This window comes from Schistocerca nitens, chromosome 7, assembly GCF_023898315.1.
Source record: "Schistocerca nitens isolate TAMUIC-IGC-003100 chromosome 7, iqSchNite1.1, whole genome shotgun sequence".
Lineage (NCBI taxonomy): Eukaryota > Metazoa > Arthropoda > Insecta > Orthoptera > Acrididae > Schistocerca > Schistocerca nitens.
The window spans coordinates 99,459,592-99,478,994 of record NC_064620.1 but is presented as its reverse complement, the minus strand read 5'-3'; the positions used below and the strand labels follow the sequence as shown (position 1 = coordinate 99,478,994).

Here is a 19,403-nt window from a genome sequence, read left to right as displayed (position 1 = left end):
AAATTTCAATGACAAACTTCTTCGAACTTACAACGGGGAACGGAGTAGTTAGCAATTGGACAGTAACTCCTGTGGTGGACTGTACCACACACATTTTCCCGTGTCTGTTTGGTAAACAGTGACGCTAATTTAAGGTGACTGGTCAATATTTCAGCTAACTAACGTGATGATAACGCCAAGTTCTAACTACTGTCATAGTGTTGAAATGCAATGGAGCCCAATATACGATTAAATTATACAGATTATTGGATGGTGAGGAGACTGTCTTGGAAGTGGAACGTCTCAGAAGAGACAAAGAGTGCAGAATGTGTCCCCTGAGTGTTGTCTGTTCCGCGTACCTTAGCAGTGGGTACTGTCGTCATCTTTCTTTGTTGCTTAGAGATGTAATAGTCAACGTACATAAAACAGCGCTCAATCAGTTACCCGGCAGAACCAGAAGAACGAAATAGTACTGCGTCAGTCATTAATTCATGTTCAAAATGATACATAATTCGTCCACACTGCAAACAATCAAAGCGTAGAATTGAAATTTCGAAAGTGGCCGTATATCAGTTCCCATTGCTCCCGTAGTTCGATGTTTTTCACATCCACATTCAATTCCGTTTACCGTTACTAATAGCCTAAAATGAGCTGCCGATAGTTTGGCATCCAAATTGTTGTCACTTATCTCCAGCACGCATTTTCCTCCAGGCGGGTTAGCCTTATATGTCTGGGTCAGTGCTGTAATGGCCGCCTTAGTTACCGGGGTCACCAAGTCTTTGACCCCGTGCTGTTCCTCCCGGAAGTAGGTGATTGGCATGGCGGCGGTGGCGTAATCTGTCACAACGAACGATCACGGCAGCGATAAGACACGAAGGTGCACATCTTCGGGCCGCAAAATGAAGCGCTAATATCCTGCTTTAAGTTTCAGTTTGCTTATAACGACACAACTATTCTTTCCAGTCCCTGTCAGAAGGTCGCGTAAGATCAATGATTCCCTTATTTGCAGACGAGAGGCTACGAGTTTTTAAGACAGAAAGCGTGGGATTCGATCCCCGAACCCTGCCATGTGCCGTGGTCTCCAAGAAAAAATAAACTGGTGGTTGTGCATTTCGTGGACGCTTTCTTCAAAAAGATTATGGTTGAATTCTGCCTCCCATCCTTGTACGATCGCATTCTCTCTGCTCTTCTGCTACAGACGTGGTCCGGATGCTAGACTCCGGCCGTCCTCCCTTCCTGGTTTGTAGAGCAGCGCAGGCTGTCCCCAGTCGCTGATTTTTCGTCTTCATTTTTCGTGTTCAATCAAGACTGGTGACTATTCACTTCATACGCAGATGGTACATGCTGTCTGACAAAACATTCATCCAGTTTCACAAAAATATATCTTTTATTTGAATGACGATAGCAACTTTGGGTGAATTTTACCTTACGCGTAGCACTATAAAGATCTCATTTTGAGAAGAACCAAATTACAAATACGTTTAGAATGAACGTAGTCATTTACCTCTGAGAAATGTTCAATGACCCACCCACCGGATCCACGTTAAACATACAGAGGGTAGTTAACGTCGTCCCCTATTTCTGCATTTATGTCCGGAATTTACTGGTGTACTTGTGCGTATAGATTGTTTGTACATCCAGGAATTAAATTATTAAGCAGTGTCTACTCAAACACTGTTATATTTGCAGAAGATCAAATAATGATTCAGCTGAATGAGACGCAATTACAGAAATCCTCGTATATTTAAATTAATCTGTTGTAAATAATATAATATTAACTTCTCAATGAATGAGTGTGACATAAGGCTTTATAATGACCAAGACATTGCGCAAAAAGTTAGCAAATACCAAGGATTATGTGAGGCCTTTCAAAGAATTTTTAGAAATAACGTCAGGAAAGAAACGAAAATGAAACTGTATGAAGTAATTGCTTTACCCACCTCGCTTTGAGGTAGCAAAGCACGGGTGCCGATTCAAAGACAAGTGAGTAAAATACAGTCGGAAAAAATGACAATCTTAAGGAGTGTTAAAGAATGTTGGAGAATGGATAGGATACGTTTTGAAGATATCGGGAAAGAACTATATATACGACAGTTATTCCGATAACGATGTCCGATTTATTAGAAAACATAAACCAGCAGAGACTTTTTTTATTAAAAACTGTTTTTATTTAATTCCATATCTGTTTCTCTGTTGTCATAAATTGTTCCCATATTTGTGGAAAGATTTGTCATAACTTTCTACAAGCTTTTGTATCCCACATCCATTCTTTAACTGTTTCCTTCACCTTGTCTGTGCCAAGCGCTTGCCGCCGAGAAACTCCTTCAGGCAGCGGAATAAGTTGGTTTGTTAGTTGGTTGATTTGTGGGAGGGGACCAAAGAACGAGGCCATTGGTCCCATCGGATAAGGGAAGGATGGGGAAGGAATTCAGTCGTGCCCTTTCAAAGGAACCATCCCGGCATTTGCCTGAAGCGATTTAGGGAAATCACGGGAAACGTAAATCAGGATATCCGGCTGCGGTTTTGAACCGTCGTCCTCTCGAAAGTGAGTCCAGTGTGCTAACCACTGCGCCACCCCGCTCTGCGCGGATCAAGTGAAAATCAAAAAAATGGTTAAAATGGTTCTGAGCACTATGCGACTTAACTTCTGAGGTCATCAGTCGCCTAGACTTAGAACTAATTAAACCTAACTAACCTAAGGACATCACACACATCCATGCCCGAGGCAGGATTCGAACCTGCGACCGTAGCGGTCGCTCGGCTCCAGACTGTAGCGCCCAGAACCGCACGGCCACTCCGGCCGGCTAAGTGAAAATCACTCGGCGCCAAGTCTGAACTGTACAGTGGGTGGACGGGTGGACAATCTGTTTCCATACAAAAGTTCTGATCGGATTTTGGGTGTGAATGGCAGAATGGCGTCTGGCATTGTCATGCAGCAACAAAACTCCAGATGTCAGAAGGCCACGTCGAAGTTTAGTGAGAGTGGCGTAATAGGTGGCTACGTTTATTTTTGTCCCTTGGTGGATAAATCGACTAACAACACTCAATATCGACCCCGAGGTACGGTCGCCATTTTTTTGCCTATTGGGATTGTCTGCTTGGCCTTGACTCTCACTGGTGATGTCGTGTGACTCCTCTCCACTGACTCTGGGATCATGTGAGAAACCTACGTCTCGTCCCCTGCAACAATGTTCTCTAAAAACTGATTACCCTCCTTAAGATATCTGTCCAAAAAACCAAGAGCACAAGCCATTATTTTCACTTTGTTTCTCAATAAGCAGCCGGCGAACCCAAAGCGTGCACAGTTTGCGAAATTACCACTTTTCAGAAACAATTTTTTGTAAAGTTGTTCTATCCAAATTAGGAAATTCCAGTGCTTAAGTTGAAATTGTGAATCGCCGGTCTTCGTGAATTTTTTCGTCCATGGCTTTCACGAAATCTTCTGAAACCAGCGATGGGCGGCCTTATCGTGGTTCAACATGGACATTTTCCAGTCCGTCCTTGAGAGCTCTCGCCCTCCTACGCACTTTGCTGTCATTCATCGCATTGGGGCTGTACACCTCACTTTTCTGTGGATGAAATACTACTGCCGCAACGTGCTTGCTGCCAAAAACCAAATCACTGACTGTATTTCACTCTCGGCGGGCTGATCAATTGAAGGACTTATTTCAATAGTGGTACAAGTCCATTTTTGTTCATTCTGAGATACAGAGTCCAAAAGTTAAAAGAACGCTGAAAAATCTGCAGTTGAGATACCAGAAATATTCAAGTAAGTATTTATGGTATCTCAACTGCAGATTTTTCAGCGATCTTTTAACTTTAGGACTCTGTATCTCAGAATGAACAAAAATGGACTTGTACGACTATTGAAATAAGCCCTTCAATTGTTTTAAACATTTCGTACTGACGTTGTAAGCAGCACACTGTGATAGTTCCAATGACACTGGGCGTCGTTTGACGAGCAAGGAGCCTCTGGGCACGTGTGTCCCAGTGTTCGCGTGACTTTCGATTAGTTACCGCAATTCTGACATTACTTTCCGAATATCCTGACAGAATCAGTAAAAATATTAAATAACAGAATTCGAGTGACCATTAACACGGAAACTGTTGGACTTTTCAAGACAGCACTGGCTAATACTCCGAAGGGAAGAAGAAATTGGACGACCCAGGACACGCTGGGGACGACTGTGGAGCCGGAATGGGCAAGAATGCCTCATCATGAAGTGGGAAAGAAGAATTGTGGGTGGTCAGTCGATGTTTTGTTTCCAGTTTACGTCCAATATTTCCACGAGGGCCCCATTCGCTATCTTCAGCTGTTATCTGTTACGTGCTCTCGCTGCCTGGACTCTGCCCAGACCGTGAGCTACTGCTGGCCTCGCGTAGTTATTTACAGCTGACTGTCAGTTCCACACACGACGCCCTTTGCGCCCTTTGACGCTCTGCTGTCGCTCGTGGGAAACAAAAACTAGGCTGAGACCCGGAGGTACACTGTTAGTCAATCACACCGAGAAAACATGAGATTGCACTAAGCTGTGCAGATCACCCAAAGTCTCTGGAAAGGGAAACACTTAGATGGAATCATACATTTAAAAGAAATCACGTACTACAACATCGGGCGACCGTCGAGGCCAATGGTGCAATGCGAGATCCTCACGTCCCTTATCCTATAGGAGTTTGTTGAGCCGCTTCGTATCGGAACTGCACCTGTTGAAATGGAGAACACATTTTGCTGCTGAGTTATCGTCATCTGGACTCAACGAAATGAGTTCATAGACTGATGGAAATGGAATGTCAAACTGATGCTCCAGTTTTCCATGCCTGTGGGACATGTTGAATAACACAGCATCCTTCTGTGCCCTTATTTTCTGTATTTTCACTACAGGAAAAAGCCGCTCTTACAGAACGCGAATGATGTAAGTATATGAAGTCTATCGGTTGTCGTTTCTAACGTTGCTAGAACTTCTCAGGCGAAGATCGCAGCACAGCATGTCCATGTAATTTACAGGTACAGATCATCTTTCGGACGGAAGAAAGCCAAACTGGAGGCACGAGCGTCATGGGTGCATCGTCCTGACAGGTCGCATGAACAATTTACTGTAGTGCAATGCCTGCAGAACGAGTGGTGGCGAGTTGTGGTAAGAATAATAGGGAAGAGACCTACTAGAAAGACTACATGGCTACAAAATCTAAGGATTGTTCGACTGGCTCTGGCGAATAGACGTATGGCAACAGAGAAATCCGAGCACAGGGTACCTCACTTGAGTACCACATGCATCAGCGACTTTTCAACCCGTCTAGAGTTGCGTAAGCCTATTGTTAGTGATGTGATTGTGAAGGGGAAAAGCGATGGTACAAACACAGCTAAACAGACCAGACAGAATTGCTGTACTGACGGGCAATGATCATCGAGCGCCCAGAAGGCGGTTATACAAGTCAGCGGGAGGAAACACTCGTGAATTCCAAAGTGCTACCACCAGTCCAACGGAGCGAGGTGACGCAGTGGTTAGCACACTGGACTCGCATTTGGGATGAAGACGGTTCAAACCCACGTCCGGCCATCCTGATTTAGGTTTTCCGTGATTTCTCTAAATCGCTTGAGGCAAATGCTGGGATGGCTGCTGTGAAAGGGCACGGCCGATTTCTTTCACCATCCTTCCCTAATCCAATGGGACCGATGACCTCGCTGTCTGGTCCGCTCCCCCAAACCGACCAACCAACAGTCCACTTAAACAACGAATATGCATGGGGAGTTAAAGTGTATAGCATACAATGGCCGAGTGGCTCCTCCTAAGCCACGCAGTTCTACAGTCAGTGCTAAGTGAGACTCCAGGTCGTGTAAAGAGCGACCGCAATGGACAGTGGATGACAGGAAACAAAAGATATGGAATGGTGAATCACACTGTACCCCGTAGCAATCCGACTGAGCGGACTGTTTTTGCCGAATGCCTGGAGCACGTTACCTGCCATAGTGCACGTTACCTGCCGTAGTGCCGACGCGAAAGGTGGTGCTTCGTATGGCAGTGTTTCTCGTGGTTAACCAAACATTAACAGCATATTAGTTCTTTTTTTACAGCACTACATTAGAGGAACAGTTCGGAGATGATTATACCAGCAAAACAATGTATGTACCCTGTCAGAAAGCAGCATCTGCGAGGCAATGCCATGTGGACAATAATTCTTGAAATGGACTAACCTAAACCCATTGGTATACATTTGGAATGAATTGCGTCCGACATCACTACTTTCTCTGTTTCTGGTCCGACATCACTAATTTCTCTGTTTCTGGTCTTGAGGTGGAATTGGCTGTCAACCCTCCACAGACATTCATTCAGACACCTCACTGAAATTACCGGCTCCTAGACCCACGGTGGACAACATATGGAAGTTTGGTTCTGGCCATGAGTCGTCCACGGATAGCCAAATGGTAAGGCGACGGCTCGAGATAAGTGGGAAATCCGGGTTCGAACCCGGTCCGGCACAAATTTCCACTGTCGTCATTCCATTCTACAGCTGATGGTTGTCATTATTCGCAGTTGTGAATACATTTAACGTACATCAGTGAAAGTGTCCGCAGCTGAATTCAAGTCGTCATAAAGATGAAGCTTGGACACCCTGCATATGTCCACCAACAGATGTTCGGATGGTTTTCACCACACAGTGTACCATGTGTTAAGACTGTGTGAGCAAGTCGAGAGAGATTAAAGAGCTTGGATACACAGGGGAAACTGTCATTTCCTTCGCTGTCCTTAGGTAGTGCAACAGGCAGTGATGTGATTAATACCGCTAAGAAGTACTCACTACTGTGGTGTTTTTACCAATTTCATCTCTTTGACACCTACTATGAGCTGTTCTCTGAAGTTACTTTTGTGGCAAAATTTAGCGTGTAGTACTTAAAAAAAGTTGTAGTTCAACAGGAATGTTTGTTGCAATTGTAAATACGATTTTGTGCTACGAAAGGGAATGGAAGTTCGCTTTATTTCACACGATCGCGAGCAGAGAGTGAGCGTGACGGTTCTCGCTCTGGGAGCCGACGCGGTCCACGCAGCGCCGCCTTATTAAAGGCTCCGCCGATGCGGTGGGCCACGGACCACGCCCTGGAGAGCGCGCTGCTTTGTGTTTCTACCTGCTGCCGGCTGCACGACGGCCGAGGGGTGATTAAGTGGTGTTAAGTGCAGGTACCGAGGCAGCGAGCACCGGACACACGAAAAAACAGAGGCGCGTAACGTGTGTGGAGGGAGGGCAAACCGATCCTGAGGTTGGGGTCTCCGGGGAGACTTTGAGGGGGGGGGGGGGAGGCGGAGGTGTGTGACCGGCGGGACGACCGCACGTCTGTACGCCTTCCTGTATCGTCACTGTACACTACACGGCAGGAGGAAAAACTATCTATATTAGAGAAAGCTTTTGACAATGTTGACTGGAATACTCTCTTTCAAATTCTGAAGGTCGCAGGGGTAAAATACAGGGAGCAAAAGGCTATTTACAATTTGTACAGAAACCAGATGGCAGTTATAAGAGTTGAGGGACATGAAAGGGAAGCAGTGGTTGGGAAGGGAGTGAGACAGGGTTGTAGCCTATCCCCGATGTTATTCATTCTGTATATTGAGCATGCAGTAAAGGAAACAAAAGAAAAATTCAGAGTAGGTATTAAAATCCATGGAGAAGAAATAAAAACTTTTAGGTTCGCCGATGGCATTGTAATTCTGTCAGAGACAGCAACGGACTTGGAAGAGCAGTTGAATGGAATTGATAGTGTCTTGAAAGGAGGATATAAGATGAACATCAACAAAAGCTAAACGAGGATAATGGAATGTAGTCGAATTAAGTCGGGTGATGCTGAGGGAATTGGATTAGGAAATGAGACACTTAAAGTACTAAAGGAGTTTTGCTGTTTGGGAAGCAAAATAACGGATGATGGACGAAGTAGAGAGGATATAAAATGTAGACTGGGAATGGCAAGGAAAGCGTTTCTGAAGAAGAGAAATTTGTTAACATCGAGTATTGATTTAAGTGTCAGGAAGTCGTTTCTGAAAGTATTTGTACGGAGTGTAGCCATGTATGGAAGTGAAACATGGACGATAAATAGTTTAGACAAGAAGAGAATAGAAGCTTTCGAAATGTGGTGCTACAGAAGAATGCTGAAGATTAGATGGGTAGATCACATAACTAATGAGGAGGTGTTCGATAGAATGGGGAAGAAGAGGAGTTTGTGGCACAACTTGACTATAAGAAGGGATCGGTTGGTAGGACATGTTCTGAGACATCAAGGGATCACCAATTTAGTACTGGAGGGCAGCGTGGAGGTACAAATCGTAGAGGGAGACCAAGAGATGAATACACTAAGCAGATTCAGAAGGATGTAGGCTTCAGTAGGTACTGGGAGATGAAGAAGCCTGCACAGGATAGAGTAGCATGGAGAGCTGCATCAAACCAGTCTCAGGACTGAAGACCACAACAACAACAACATGTGTCCTTACGAGCCCTAATCTATCTAACCTTATCTTTGTGATTCTTACGTTGGCCGCATCAAAATAGTCGTAAGACTGATGAAACCCCCCCTACCCTCCAAAAAAAAAGAAAAAAATACTTAGTGTAATGACGGGCGGTATTAGGTGGCCTAAAATTTTATATTGGGATACATTACATTGAACTGCACTACCTGGTTGTACTTCCGGAGGATACATCTATAAATGAACAGCATCTATACTACTCAACAGCTAAAATGGTCACCCATTCCCAGCCTCCGATTACATACCTAAAGGCTTCCATAGGCAACAAATATTTGATTTTCCGTATCATGTAATTATTGACCGAATTTAAAAGTTTAAAAAGCTGTTATGATCTAATCATTAATGGTGTAATCTTACGTTAAAGTTGTAAGTAGGCTATTTAGGTTTTTATGTTGGTAACGCCACATAGCGCTCTGCATGAAAATCACTGACTGTGCTGTGTGCAGTCTGTGGCTCGTTGGCATTGTTGTAATATTCGCTATTGTAGTGTTGGGCAGTTGGATGTGAGCGTTGCGCAGTTGGGGGTGAGCCGCCAGCAGTGGTGGATGTGGGGAGAGAAATGGCAGAGTTTTGAGAGCGGACGATCTGGACGTGTGTCCGTCAGGAAAACGAAATTTGTAAGACCGTATGTCATGAACTGATATATATATTATGACTTTTGAACACTACTAAGGTAAATACATTGTTTGTTCTCCATCAAAATCTTTCATTTGCTAACTATATGCCTATCAGTAGTTAGTGCCTTCAGTAGTTAGAATTTTTTATTTAGCCACTGCCCGCCGCAACGTTGGATGGCACCTGGTGGCGTAACGGGCACGTTACGCGGTAACGAAGGTATGTAAGCGGAGCAGACTCAGATATAGGTTGCAAATGGGGAAATCCATTGAGGTAAGTGACTTTGACAAAGAGCAGATTATTATTACGCAGAGACTGTGCACGAGTGTCTCGAAAAAGGCGAAGTTGGTCGAATGTTCACGTGCTACAGCCGTGTACGTCTACGGAAAGAGGTAGAAGGACTATGAAACTACCACTAGGCGCTAAATGGTTGCAAGTCCACGTCTCTTCATAGAACGTGGGGTTCGGATGCTTGTCTGCTCTTTAAAGTAGGATGCTCTTTGGCATCTCTGCCGAAAGCACACGATGTTGGTGCACGCACAAGTGTTTCGGTGCACGCCGTTCTTCGTGCATTGTTGAACATGGAGCTCTGCAGCAGACTACCCCTACGTGTTCACATGTTTACCCAGCAAAATCATCAATTACTATTGCATTGGACACGGGACCACCCGGATTCGACCGTCCATTAATGGAAACTTGTCGACTCTTCGGGTGAGTCACATTCTCGCTACACTAGGTCGATGCTCGTCTCCACAAACGCCTTCACAGCGGTGAACGGCGGCTCCAAATGTGCAGCGCGCCACGGACGCACGCTGGTGGGAGGAGTACTATGCTATGGGAGACATTCTCCTACGCTTACATGGTACCTGTGGTAGTAATCGAAGGCACACTAACAGCTGCGAACCACCTGCATTCCTTCCCCGACCGCCATGTCATTTTTCATCAGCTTAATCGTCCGTGTCTCGGAGCCAGAACCGTGCTACAGTGGTTTGAGGAACATAGCAGAGTACCACGTTGATATTTCGGTGACCAAATTTGCCTAATGTAAATGTTTTGGAACCCATCTGTGTCGCTATCGGGCGCCATCACCGCGTACGCAAATCAGCGGCCCGTTATTTGCGCGAATTACGTAACTTTTGCGTAGGCATCTAATGCCACATATCTCCACAAACCTACCAACAAACTGTCGGATCCCTGACACGCAGAATCACTGATGTATTTTGTTCCAAAGACTGACAAAAAAGCTATTAAGTAGGTGGTCATAATGTTTTGGCTCAGTGTAAGTGAAGTATTAAAGTTGGAAACTGTGTAGATGTCTCAAGGCAGAGTCAACCCAGAGTTACTCAGATTATATATTCTCAGATTATATATTCTCATATTATATATTCTTCCAGCGTTTGAGAATGAGAGCACATAGCGACTTCCAATAAGCTTCACACATAATTTCAAAACTTGCCGGAACTTTTATTCTAACACACCTCACAAAATATATAATATACACTCACCAAAAAAAGTTTTGTATCACCTCGTTCCGAGAGTTCCGGAACCTGTACACATAATTAGAAGAGAGATCAACATAAACATCATTTCCGCCCTTTTTATTGCTCATGAAAACCACACTTTGCATGTTGTACCACCATACAGCGAGACCTTCAGAGGTGGTGGTCCAGATTGCTGTACACACCGGTACGTCTAATACCAAATAGCACGTCCTCTTGCATTGATACATGCCTGTATTCGTCGTGGCATACCATCCACAAGTTCACTGTTGGTCCAGGTTGTCCCATCCTCAACGGCGATTCGGCGCAGATGCCTCAGAGTAGTTGGTGGGTCACGTCGTGTATAAACAGCCCTTTTCAACCTGTTCCAGGCATGTTCGATATGGTTCATGTCTGGAGAACATGCTGGCCACTCTAGTCGAGCGATGTCATTATCCTGAAGGAAGTCATTCACAATATGTGCACGATGGGGGCGCTAATTGTCGTCCATGAAGACGAAAGCCTCGCCAATATGCTGCCGATATGGCTGCACTATCGGTCAGAGGGTGGCATTCACGTATTGTACAGCGCCTTCCATGACCACCAACGGCATACGTCGGCCCTACATAATGCCACCCTAAAACAGCAGGGAACCTCCACATTGCTGCACTCGCTGGACAGTGAGTCTAGAGCGTTCAGCCTGACCGAGTTGCCTCCAAGGCATATACGACACTCATTGGCGAAGAGAACATGATGCCAATCGTGAGCGGTCCATTCGGTATGTTGTTGGGCCCATCTGTACCGCGGTGCATGGTGTTGTGGTTGCAAAGATGAACCTCCCCATGGACGTTGGGAGTGAAGTTGCGCATCATGCAACCTATTGCGCACAGTTTGAGTCGTAACACGATGTCCTGTGGCTGCACGAAAAGTATTATTCAACATAGTGGCGTTGCTGTCATGGTTCTTCCGAGCCATAATCCGTAGGTAGCGGTCATCCACTGCAGTAGTAGCCCCTTGGGCGGCCTGTGCGAGCCATGTCATCGACAATTCCTGTCTCTCTGTATGTCCTCCATGTCCGAACAACAACGCTTTGGTTCACTCCGAGACGCCTGGACACTTCCCTTGTTGAGAGAACTTCCTGGCACAAAGTAACAATGCGGACGTGATCGAAGCACGGTATTGACCGTCTAGATGGTTGAACTACAGACACGAGCCGTGTACTTCCTTCATGGTGGAATAACTGGAACTGATCGGCTGGCGGACCGCCTCCATCTAATAGGCGCTGCTCGTGCATGGTTGCTTACATCTTTCGGCGGGTTTATTGACATCTCTGAGCAGTCAAAGGGACTGTGTCTGTGATACAATATCCACAGTCAACGTCCATCTTCAGAAGTTCTGGGAACCGTGGTGATGCAAAACCTTTTTTGATGTGTATAATATTATGATGAAAGCAAAAGGGTATACCGTTTACGACGTTTTTCGTGTTCACGCAGTAAATCTTCTGCATCAGTAATGACATTTTAATTTATTACTGCTTGTTACTAACTTCATTCGTAACACATTTTGCAGACAATATCCAAATATACCATTGAAAGTACCTCCAAACTTGTATCATTGTACGACAAATATATGGTTTTACATTTCTCTTCTTCTTCTCAATTGTCGCTTTGGCCTGGGAGACTACGTTCTCTGCATTCCTCCACCAATCTTTTCTGTTTCTAGATTCGTGGTTCATTGACCTTTCCTCACGTCCACCATGTCGGTATCGTGCTTGCACCATGCCCGTGTCCTTTCTCGGTCCCTTCTGCCTTCCACATACTGTTCCCTCTTCCATCCTAATTAGGAGAGCAGTCCACAGCATCATCTTTCCTTCATATTTCGGCCAATATAAGATTTTGAGTAGAGATCTTCCAGCTCCTGGTTTGTAATATCCTCCATACCTATGACTGGGTATCCCTTTTGGGGCCAAATACACTTAACAGCCAATCAAACTGGTACACCTGCCTAATATGCCGAGTACGCAGATGTACCGCAACACGACGTGACATGGACTCGACTAATGTCTGAAGTAGTGCTGGAGGGAACTGACACCATGAATCCTGCAGGGCTGTCCATAAATCTCTAAGAGTACGAGGGGGTGGAGGTCTCTTCTGAACAGCACGTTACAAGGCATCCCAGATATGCTCAATAATGCTCAGGTCTGGGGAGTTTGGTTGCCAGCGGAAATGTTTAAACTCAGAAGAGTGTTCCTGGAGACACCCTGTAGCAATTCTGGATGCGTGGGTTGTCGCATTGTTCGGCTGGAGTTGTCCAAGTCCGTCGGAATGCACAATGGACACGAATGGACGCATGTGATCAGACAGGATGCTTACGTACGTGTCTCCTGCCATAGTCGTATCTAGACGTATCGGGGGTCCGATATAACTGCACACGCACTATACCATTTTAGAGACTCCACTAGCTCGAACAGTCCCCTGCTAACAAGCAGGGTCCAAGGATTCATGAGGTTGCCTCCATACCCATACACGTCCATCCGTTCGATACAGTTTGACAGTTTGAAACGAGACTCGTCCGACCAGGCAACGTGTTTCCAGTCATCAACAGTCAATGTCGGTGTTGACAGGCCCAGGCGAGGCGTAGAGCTTTGTGCCGTACAATCATCAAGGGTACCGTATGCCATAACGTTATTTGTTTATGGTTCATTTAAATGTTTATAATTTTCGCATACTGGTACTTTACTTTCCTCAGATGTAAAGTAAAATGTGCTATACTTGAGTTTGAAGTTATTTGCATTGTATGTGAGTAACGTAAGTAAAATACTATGTAAATTGTTTATTACGTTAAATAATTTTCTGATGACATTTTGTATTTAAAAATATTTGTGTCTATAAATTGTTCATTGTTGATGTAAATTTGATAATTTAAGAAATGGACACGCTTACGAATAATGTAAGAAATAGGTGTTATGTAAAAGCCAGTGTGCTTTTATTTGAAACGAAAGTGGTTCTGGGGAGCGGAAATGGTGGCAAGCGCGAATTGGCGCCTTACCTAGAGCAAGCGCAGAAATAAGTCACGTAGTCTGTAGAAAGCAGTGATGGAGGCAACACCTTTGTGGAGCAGGAGAAGCTTTGCCTGCAGATTTGTACAAAAATGCCTCGGATGAAGACTGCAAACGGCTTACGGCATAGCTGCGAGTTGTTGCTCTACTGTATGTAAAATTGAACGACGCCAAGAAGAGAAATTGATCCCATACAGCAAGATACTTGCAGGCCGTACTGTGGGTAGTGTAGTGGCTCAAATGGCTCTGAGCACTATGGGACTTAACATCTATGGTCATCAGTCCCCTAGAACTTAGAACTACTTAAACCTAACTAACCTAAGGACAGCACACAACACCCAGCCATCACGAGGAAGAGAAAATCCCTGACCCCGCCGGGAATCGAACCCGGGAACCCGGGCGTGGGAAGCGAGAACGCTACCGCACAACCACGAGATGCGGGCGGTAGTGTAGTCGTCATAACTGTTCACCACAGCTAATCCTACAGCCATCAGATAAGATTTTTTTTGTATTTTTACTTTTGTACAGCGTGAACCATTAATTTAACTAGATATGACGGTAGTATCTGTTACCGAAAGAACAATTACCGTTGATGACCATGCAGCTTTGCTAGAAATGAAATGATAATTAAATGGGCACACTAGCTGCAAACAGCCGTTGATGTACTTCATTGGGAACATGCTGAAAATGTGTGCCCCGACCGGGACTCGAACCTGGGATCTCCTGCTTAAATGGCAGACGCTCTGTCCATCTGAGCCACCGAGGGCACAGAGGATAGTGCGCTGCAGGGACTTATTCCTTGCACGCTCTCCGTGAGACCCACATTCCCAACATGTCCACTCCACTACATTCGTAGTGCGCCTAATAGATGTTTCTATCTAACCGTAATGGATAAGATCTTGGAAAAGAAGTTAATAGTCTGATTTAATTGTCCATTAGACACAACACAGGGTCAAATCCTGCAAAAAGGGTAGCTCTATCGATTAGCTTTTCCTATTAACAAGACTATCCTCCCATAGTGTACTTTATTTGGAAAATAATTTAGTAAGAGGGTTATACGTGGCAACACAAAGTCAGGGTTTTCTGTTATTTAGGTAAAAGCATACTACATTACAATAGTAGTGGTAGGGTTATAACGCGAGTGGGCCTTCGGCTCCGAAAGCCCGTATGCTTGAAGTTTCGTTGAATGGTTCGCACGCTGATTCTTGTTGATGGCCCAGCATTGAAATGTGCAGCAATTTGCGGAAGGGTTGCACTTCTGTCACTTGAATGATTCTCTTCAGTTGTCATTGGTCCCGTTCTTGTAGGATCTTTCTCCAGCTGCAGCGATGTTGGAGATTTGATGTTTTACCGGATTCCTGATAGTCACGGTACACTCGTGAAAAGGTTCGTACGGGAAAATCCCCACTTAATCGCAACCTCGGAGATGCTGTGTCCCATTGCTCGTGCGCCGTCTGCATCACAACGTTCAAACTCACTTAAATCTTGATAATCTGCCAGTGTAGCAGCATTAACCGACCTAACCACTGCGCCAGGACACTTGTCTTGTATGGGCGTTGCCGCCCGCAGCGCCGTATTCTGCCTATTTATGCATCTCTGTATTTGAATACGCATGCCTATGCCAATTTCTTTCGCGCTTCAGTGTATTTTCCTTAATACGTTTCTCTCGAAGCCTGGCCGTTTTTATAAGTCCGTTTTCCTTACCGTAAATGTTTCAGAGCCATCAGAGCTACCAGCTGAATTACACTCTGCTATAATATGATTTTAAAACTTCTCGAAGCCGCACTACCGTACAGCATGTCCCGTAATCCAAAGTATTCTCAGTTTGTTGCTGCGATCCTTGTCTTAAACTCAATTCCATTCTGTTCTGCTTGCTAAAAATGCTTCCCAATTACCTAAATCTGTCTGTTCCTTTAAATTATACTTCATGAACTGTGAATGAGGTACCATCGATGGATGCTTTGATCTTGACCATATATTCAGTTTGATTTCCTTTCCATATTTCTGTAAGAATTTGTCATAGGATGCACGTCCTTTTTGCTACCAGTTATTAGAACAACGTCGTCCGCATAAACAAGCCAATGTTCTCTATCTCGAAGATAATGCCTCTTCACGCCTAAGTACAGCTTTGATTTCAAAATGCGCCGATCTTCCTGTAGTTATCTTTAATCTGCAATAACTGTCTTCTAAACACAGTTGTACTAGACTTTTTTTTTTTTTTTTCCTTTATTGTTATTTTAACACCTTATACAAAGGCGGGCTGTCAGCAGCACAATACGCCGCTCTTCAGCCTTGAGTTTGGCAACAAGTAGTACAGAAAGGTGGCACAGAGCAGACAGTATAAATGGTGGTCAAAAAAGGTAGACACTAAAAATCGAAAAAACATGGAGCCGTTCACGCTGGACGAGAAACATCACTAACACTGGGCGACACGATGCACAGAACACGGATGATGATGGCGACGGCACGTGAACGGTGGTGGCGTGACGGCGAACAACACTACACACAAACGAAGGCACACACACGAAACACTGACGGCGATGATCTCCGGCGCGCGAATGTTCACTGAGCGTGTACGAGTCCGGGGACCTGCCAAGAGAGGAGGTGGAGGAGGAGGAAGGGGAAGGGGAATGGGAGAGGGGAGAGCAGAGATGCCATGGGCAAAGGAGAGAGGAGGAGGGAGGAAGGGGGAGGGGAAGCCCGGGGGAGAGGGGAGGAGGGAAGGGGGAAAGGAAAGAGAAGGGAAGGGAAGGGAGGGTGCCTAAAGGATAGGACACAGGAGGCGGGGGGGTGGATCAAAGTTGATAGGAGGGGTAGATGCAGGGAAGGAGGACATCATCAGGGAGGGGGAGCTGGCGGAAGCCACCTTGGGAGAGGGTAAGGAGGGTGGAGAGATGGAGACCGGGTGGGATATGGGAGTATAGGCGCGGCAGCGGGCGGGGGTGGGAGAGGATCGGGGAGACGAGCGGGTGAGGAGGATCGAGTTTACGGGAGGTGTATAGGATTCGTATCCGTTCGAGGAAGAGGAGGAGGTGGGGGAAGGGGATAAGATCATACAGGATCCGCGTGGGGGAGGGGAGACGGATGCGATAGGCAAGGCGGAGAGCATGGCGTTCAAGGATTTGGAGGGATTGATAAAAGGAAGGGGGGTTTGTACTAGACGTATTAACTTGTGTTTTATATAAATAATGTCAAATACTTAACACATTACCCAACTGTAAAGTACACGGGCGTTGAAGCTGTTTTATACATGAAAATTAGTTTCTTTAAAGACTGGTGGGGAGGGGAGTACAGTTAACGTATAAATTAGACTAATGTCTTCAAGAATCCTGATTCCACGTAACATATGAATGTGCAGATAGTACGTATCAGTGTGGTTCCAGCTGTAGAAAGCAGAGTACGGCCGAGTGACGGCAGCGGGCGCCACGGGGTCAGTGGGACTGGCGCCGTATTAGGGTAGAGGTTGCGCAACGCAGAGCCGGCGAGCCAAGGCTGCGGGCGCGCCGCAGCTCCCATTCACGCGGCCGGAGCGCACGCACCTGCGAGCCGCGCTGTCCCACGCACGTGCCGCCGCGTGGGCGTCAACGCCGGCCGACACGCCAGTCCTTTCTCCGCGACACGGAGCGGTTCCGGCTCTTATCGCACGTCCTCAGGCCTCCAGCTGTGTACCTCGACGCCTGTGGGTTGCGCAACCCGCGGAACGTGCCGTGTGGGACGAGGCGCCGCGTCATCTCGCCATTGCGTCAACCGTGCAGCGCTGCAGGCGACGCCTTCGCGACTCTGCAGCTCACATTTCTTTAAAGTCCAGTGGCAGTCTCTGCCGCGAGTGAGCGTGGCACTGTGGTAGTGTTTCAGCTCCCGCTTCTTTATCTGGATGTCAGAGATAGACTTGTCATCTGTAGCAGGCCACATAAGGTAAATGAAGTAATTGGCACTCGTGAAGATAATCCCATCTGCATCACGGAGTTTTTTATGGATTTTTTTGATAGGAGAGGTGGGGCTTTACTGCCAATGGAAGGCCTACATACTGCTTCTCTAATGCGAGGCGGAGAGTGGTTGGCAAAGAAATTTCCACAGCCACTTCTTGCGGGGCAAGGGAAGGGAAATGGTGGAGTAAAATTCTCGAGCATCAGACCCTGTGGTAGTGTCCTGAATCGAACACCAAATCTCTGTGCACTGTCTCTTTCACTGAGGACATGTGTCATTGTTGATAGTAGAAACATTAAACCAGGCTGTCCCCTTGGTGCCGTTACAGCCAGATATTTAACAACAGACATACTTAAGACAAAAGTCTCACACTTCGTGAAGTGCCACCGTAAGCGAAGGCACGGTAAACATTTCAAATTAGGTGACTGAAGCTACCACCTGGGGTTTTCCAGCAAACCAAGACATACTCCTGTAATGGAGTCCAAACGGGTCACATCAACCAACCGCAGTCTTGTGCACAATCAGACATGGTATGGTCCATTTTATTTTTTTATTTATCTCTTTTTTTTTTTTAGCCATCCGTCTCCTGACTGGTTTCATGCGGCCCGCCACAAATTCCTCTATTCCTCTCCCGTGCCAACCTCTTCATCTCAGTAGCACTTGCAACCTACGTCTTCAGTTATTTGCTGGATGTGTTCCAATTTCTGTCTTCCTCCGCCGTTTGTGCCCTCAACAGGTCCCTCTAGTATCATGTCTTAACAGCTGTCATACTAACCTGTCCCTTCCCTTGTCAGTGTTTTCCACATATTCGCTTCCTCTGCGATTCTGAGCAGAACCTCCTCACTCCTTACCTTATCAATCTACCATATTTTCAACATTCGTCTCTAGCATGACATCTCAAATGCTTCGATTCTCTTCCGTTCGAGTTTTCCCACAAATCATTTTTCACTATCATAGATTGCTGTTCTCCAAACGCACATGCTCAGAAATTTCTTCTTCAAAATAAGGCCTATGTTTGATACGAGTATACTTCTCTTGGCCACGAACGAACTTTTTGCCGGTGTTAGTCTGCTTTTGATGTCCTCCTTGCTCCGTTCGTCATTGGTTCTGTTGCTACCTAGGTAGCATCAATCCTGATCGTCAAATCTGATACTAAGTTTCTCGCTGTTCCCCTTTCTTCTATTTCTCATTACCTTCGTCTTTCTTCGGTTTACTCTCAATCCGTATTCTGTAATCATTAGACTGTTCATTCCATTCAGCAGATCATGTAATTCTTTTTCGCTTTCATTAAGGATAGCAATGTCACCAGCGAATCGTATGATTGAATCCTTTCACACTGAATTTTAGTTCCACTCCTGAATCTTTCGTTTATTTACACAATTGCTTCATGGATATGCATATTTCCATAATTGCTTCTTCGGTGTACAGATTGAACAGTAGGGGCGAAAGACTACATCCATGTCTTACACACTTTTTAATCCGATCACTTCGTTCTTGGTCGTCCACTCTTATTATTCCCTCTTGGCTCTTGTACATACTATATATTACCCGCCTCTGCCTATAGCTTACTCCTATTTTTCTCAGAATTTCGAACATCTTGCACCATTTTACATTGTCGAACGCTTTTTGCAGGTCGACAAATCCTATGAAAGTGTCTTGATTTTTCTTTAGTCTTGCTTCCATATCAACCGCAAGGTCAGAATTGCCTCTCTTTTCTGAAGCCAAACTGATCGTCATCTAGCACATCCTTAGTTTTCTTTTTTATTCTTCTGCATATTATTCTTGTCAGCAACCAGCAACTTTGATGCATGAGCTGTTAAGCCGATTGTGCGAAAATAC

General features: G+C 45.6%; 1 non-coding gene across 1 annotated transcript; it reads right to left on the bottom strand.

Annotated features, from left to right (window-relative positions):
• Positions 1-14,329: 14,329 nt before the first annotated feature.
• Trnak-uuu (transfer RNA lysine (anticodon UUU)) lies at positions 14,330-14,404 on the bottom strand. The gene has a single exon. It is a non-coding gene; the product is annotated as a tRNA-Lys (tRNA).
• Positions 14,405-19,403: the final 4,999 nt, after the last annotated feature.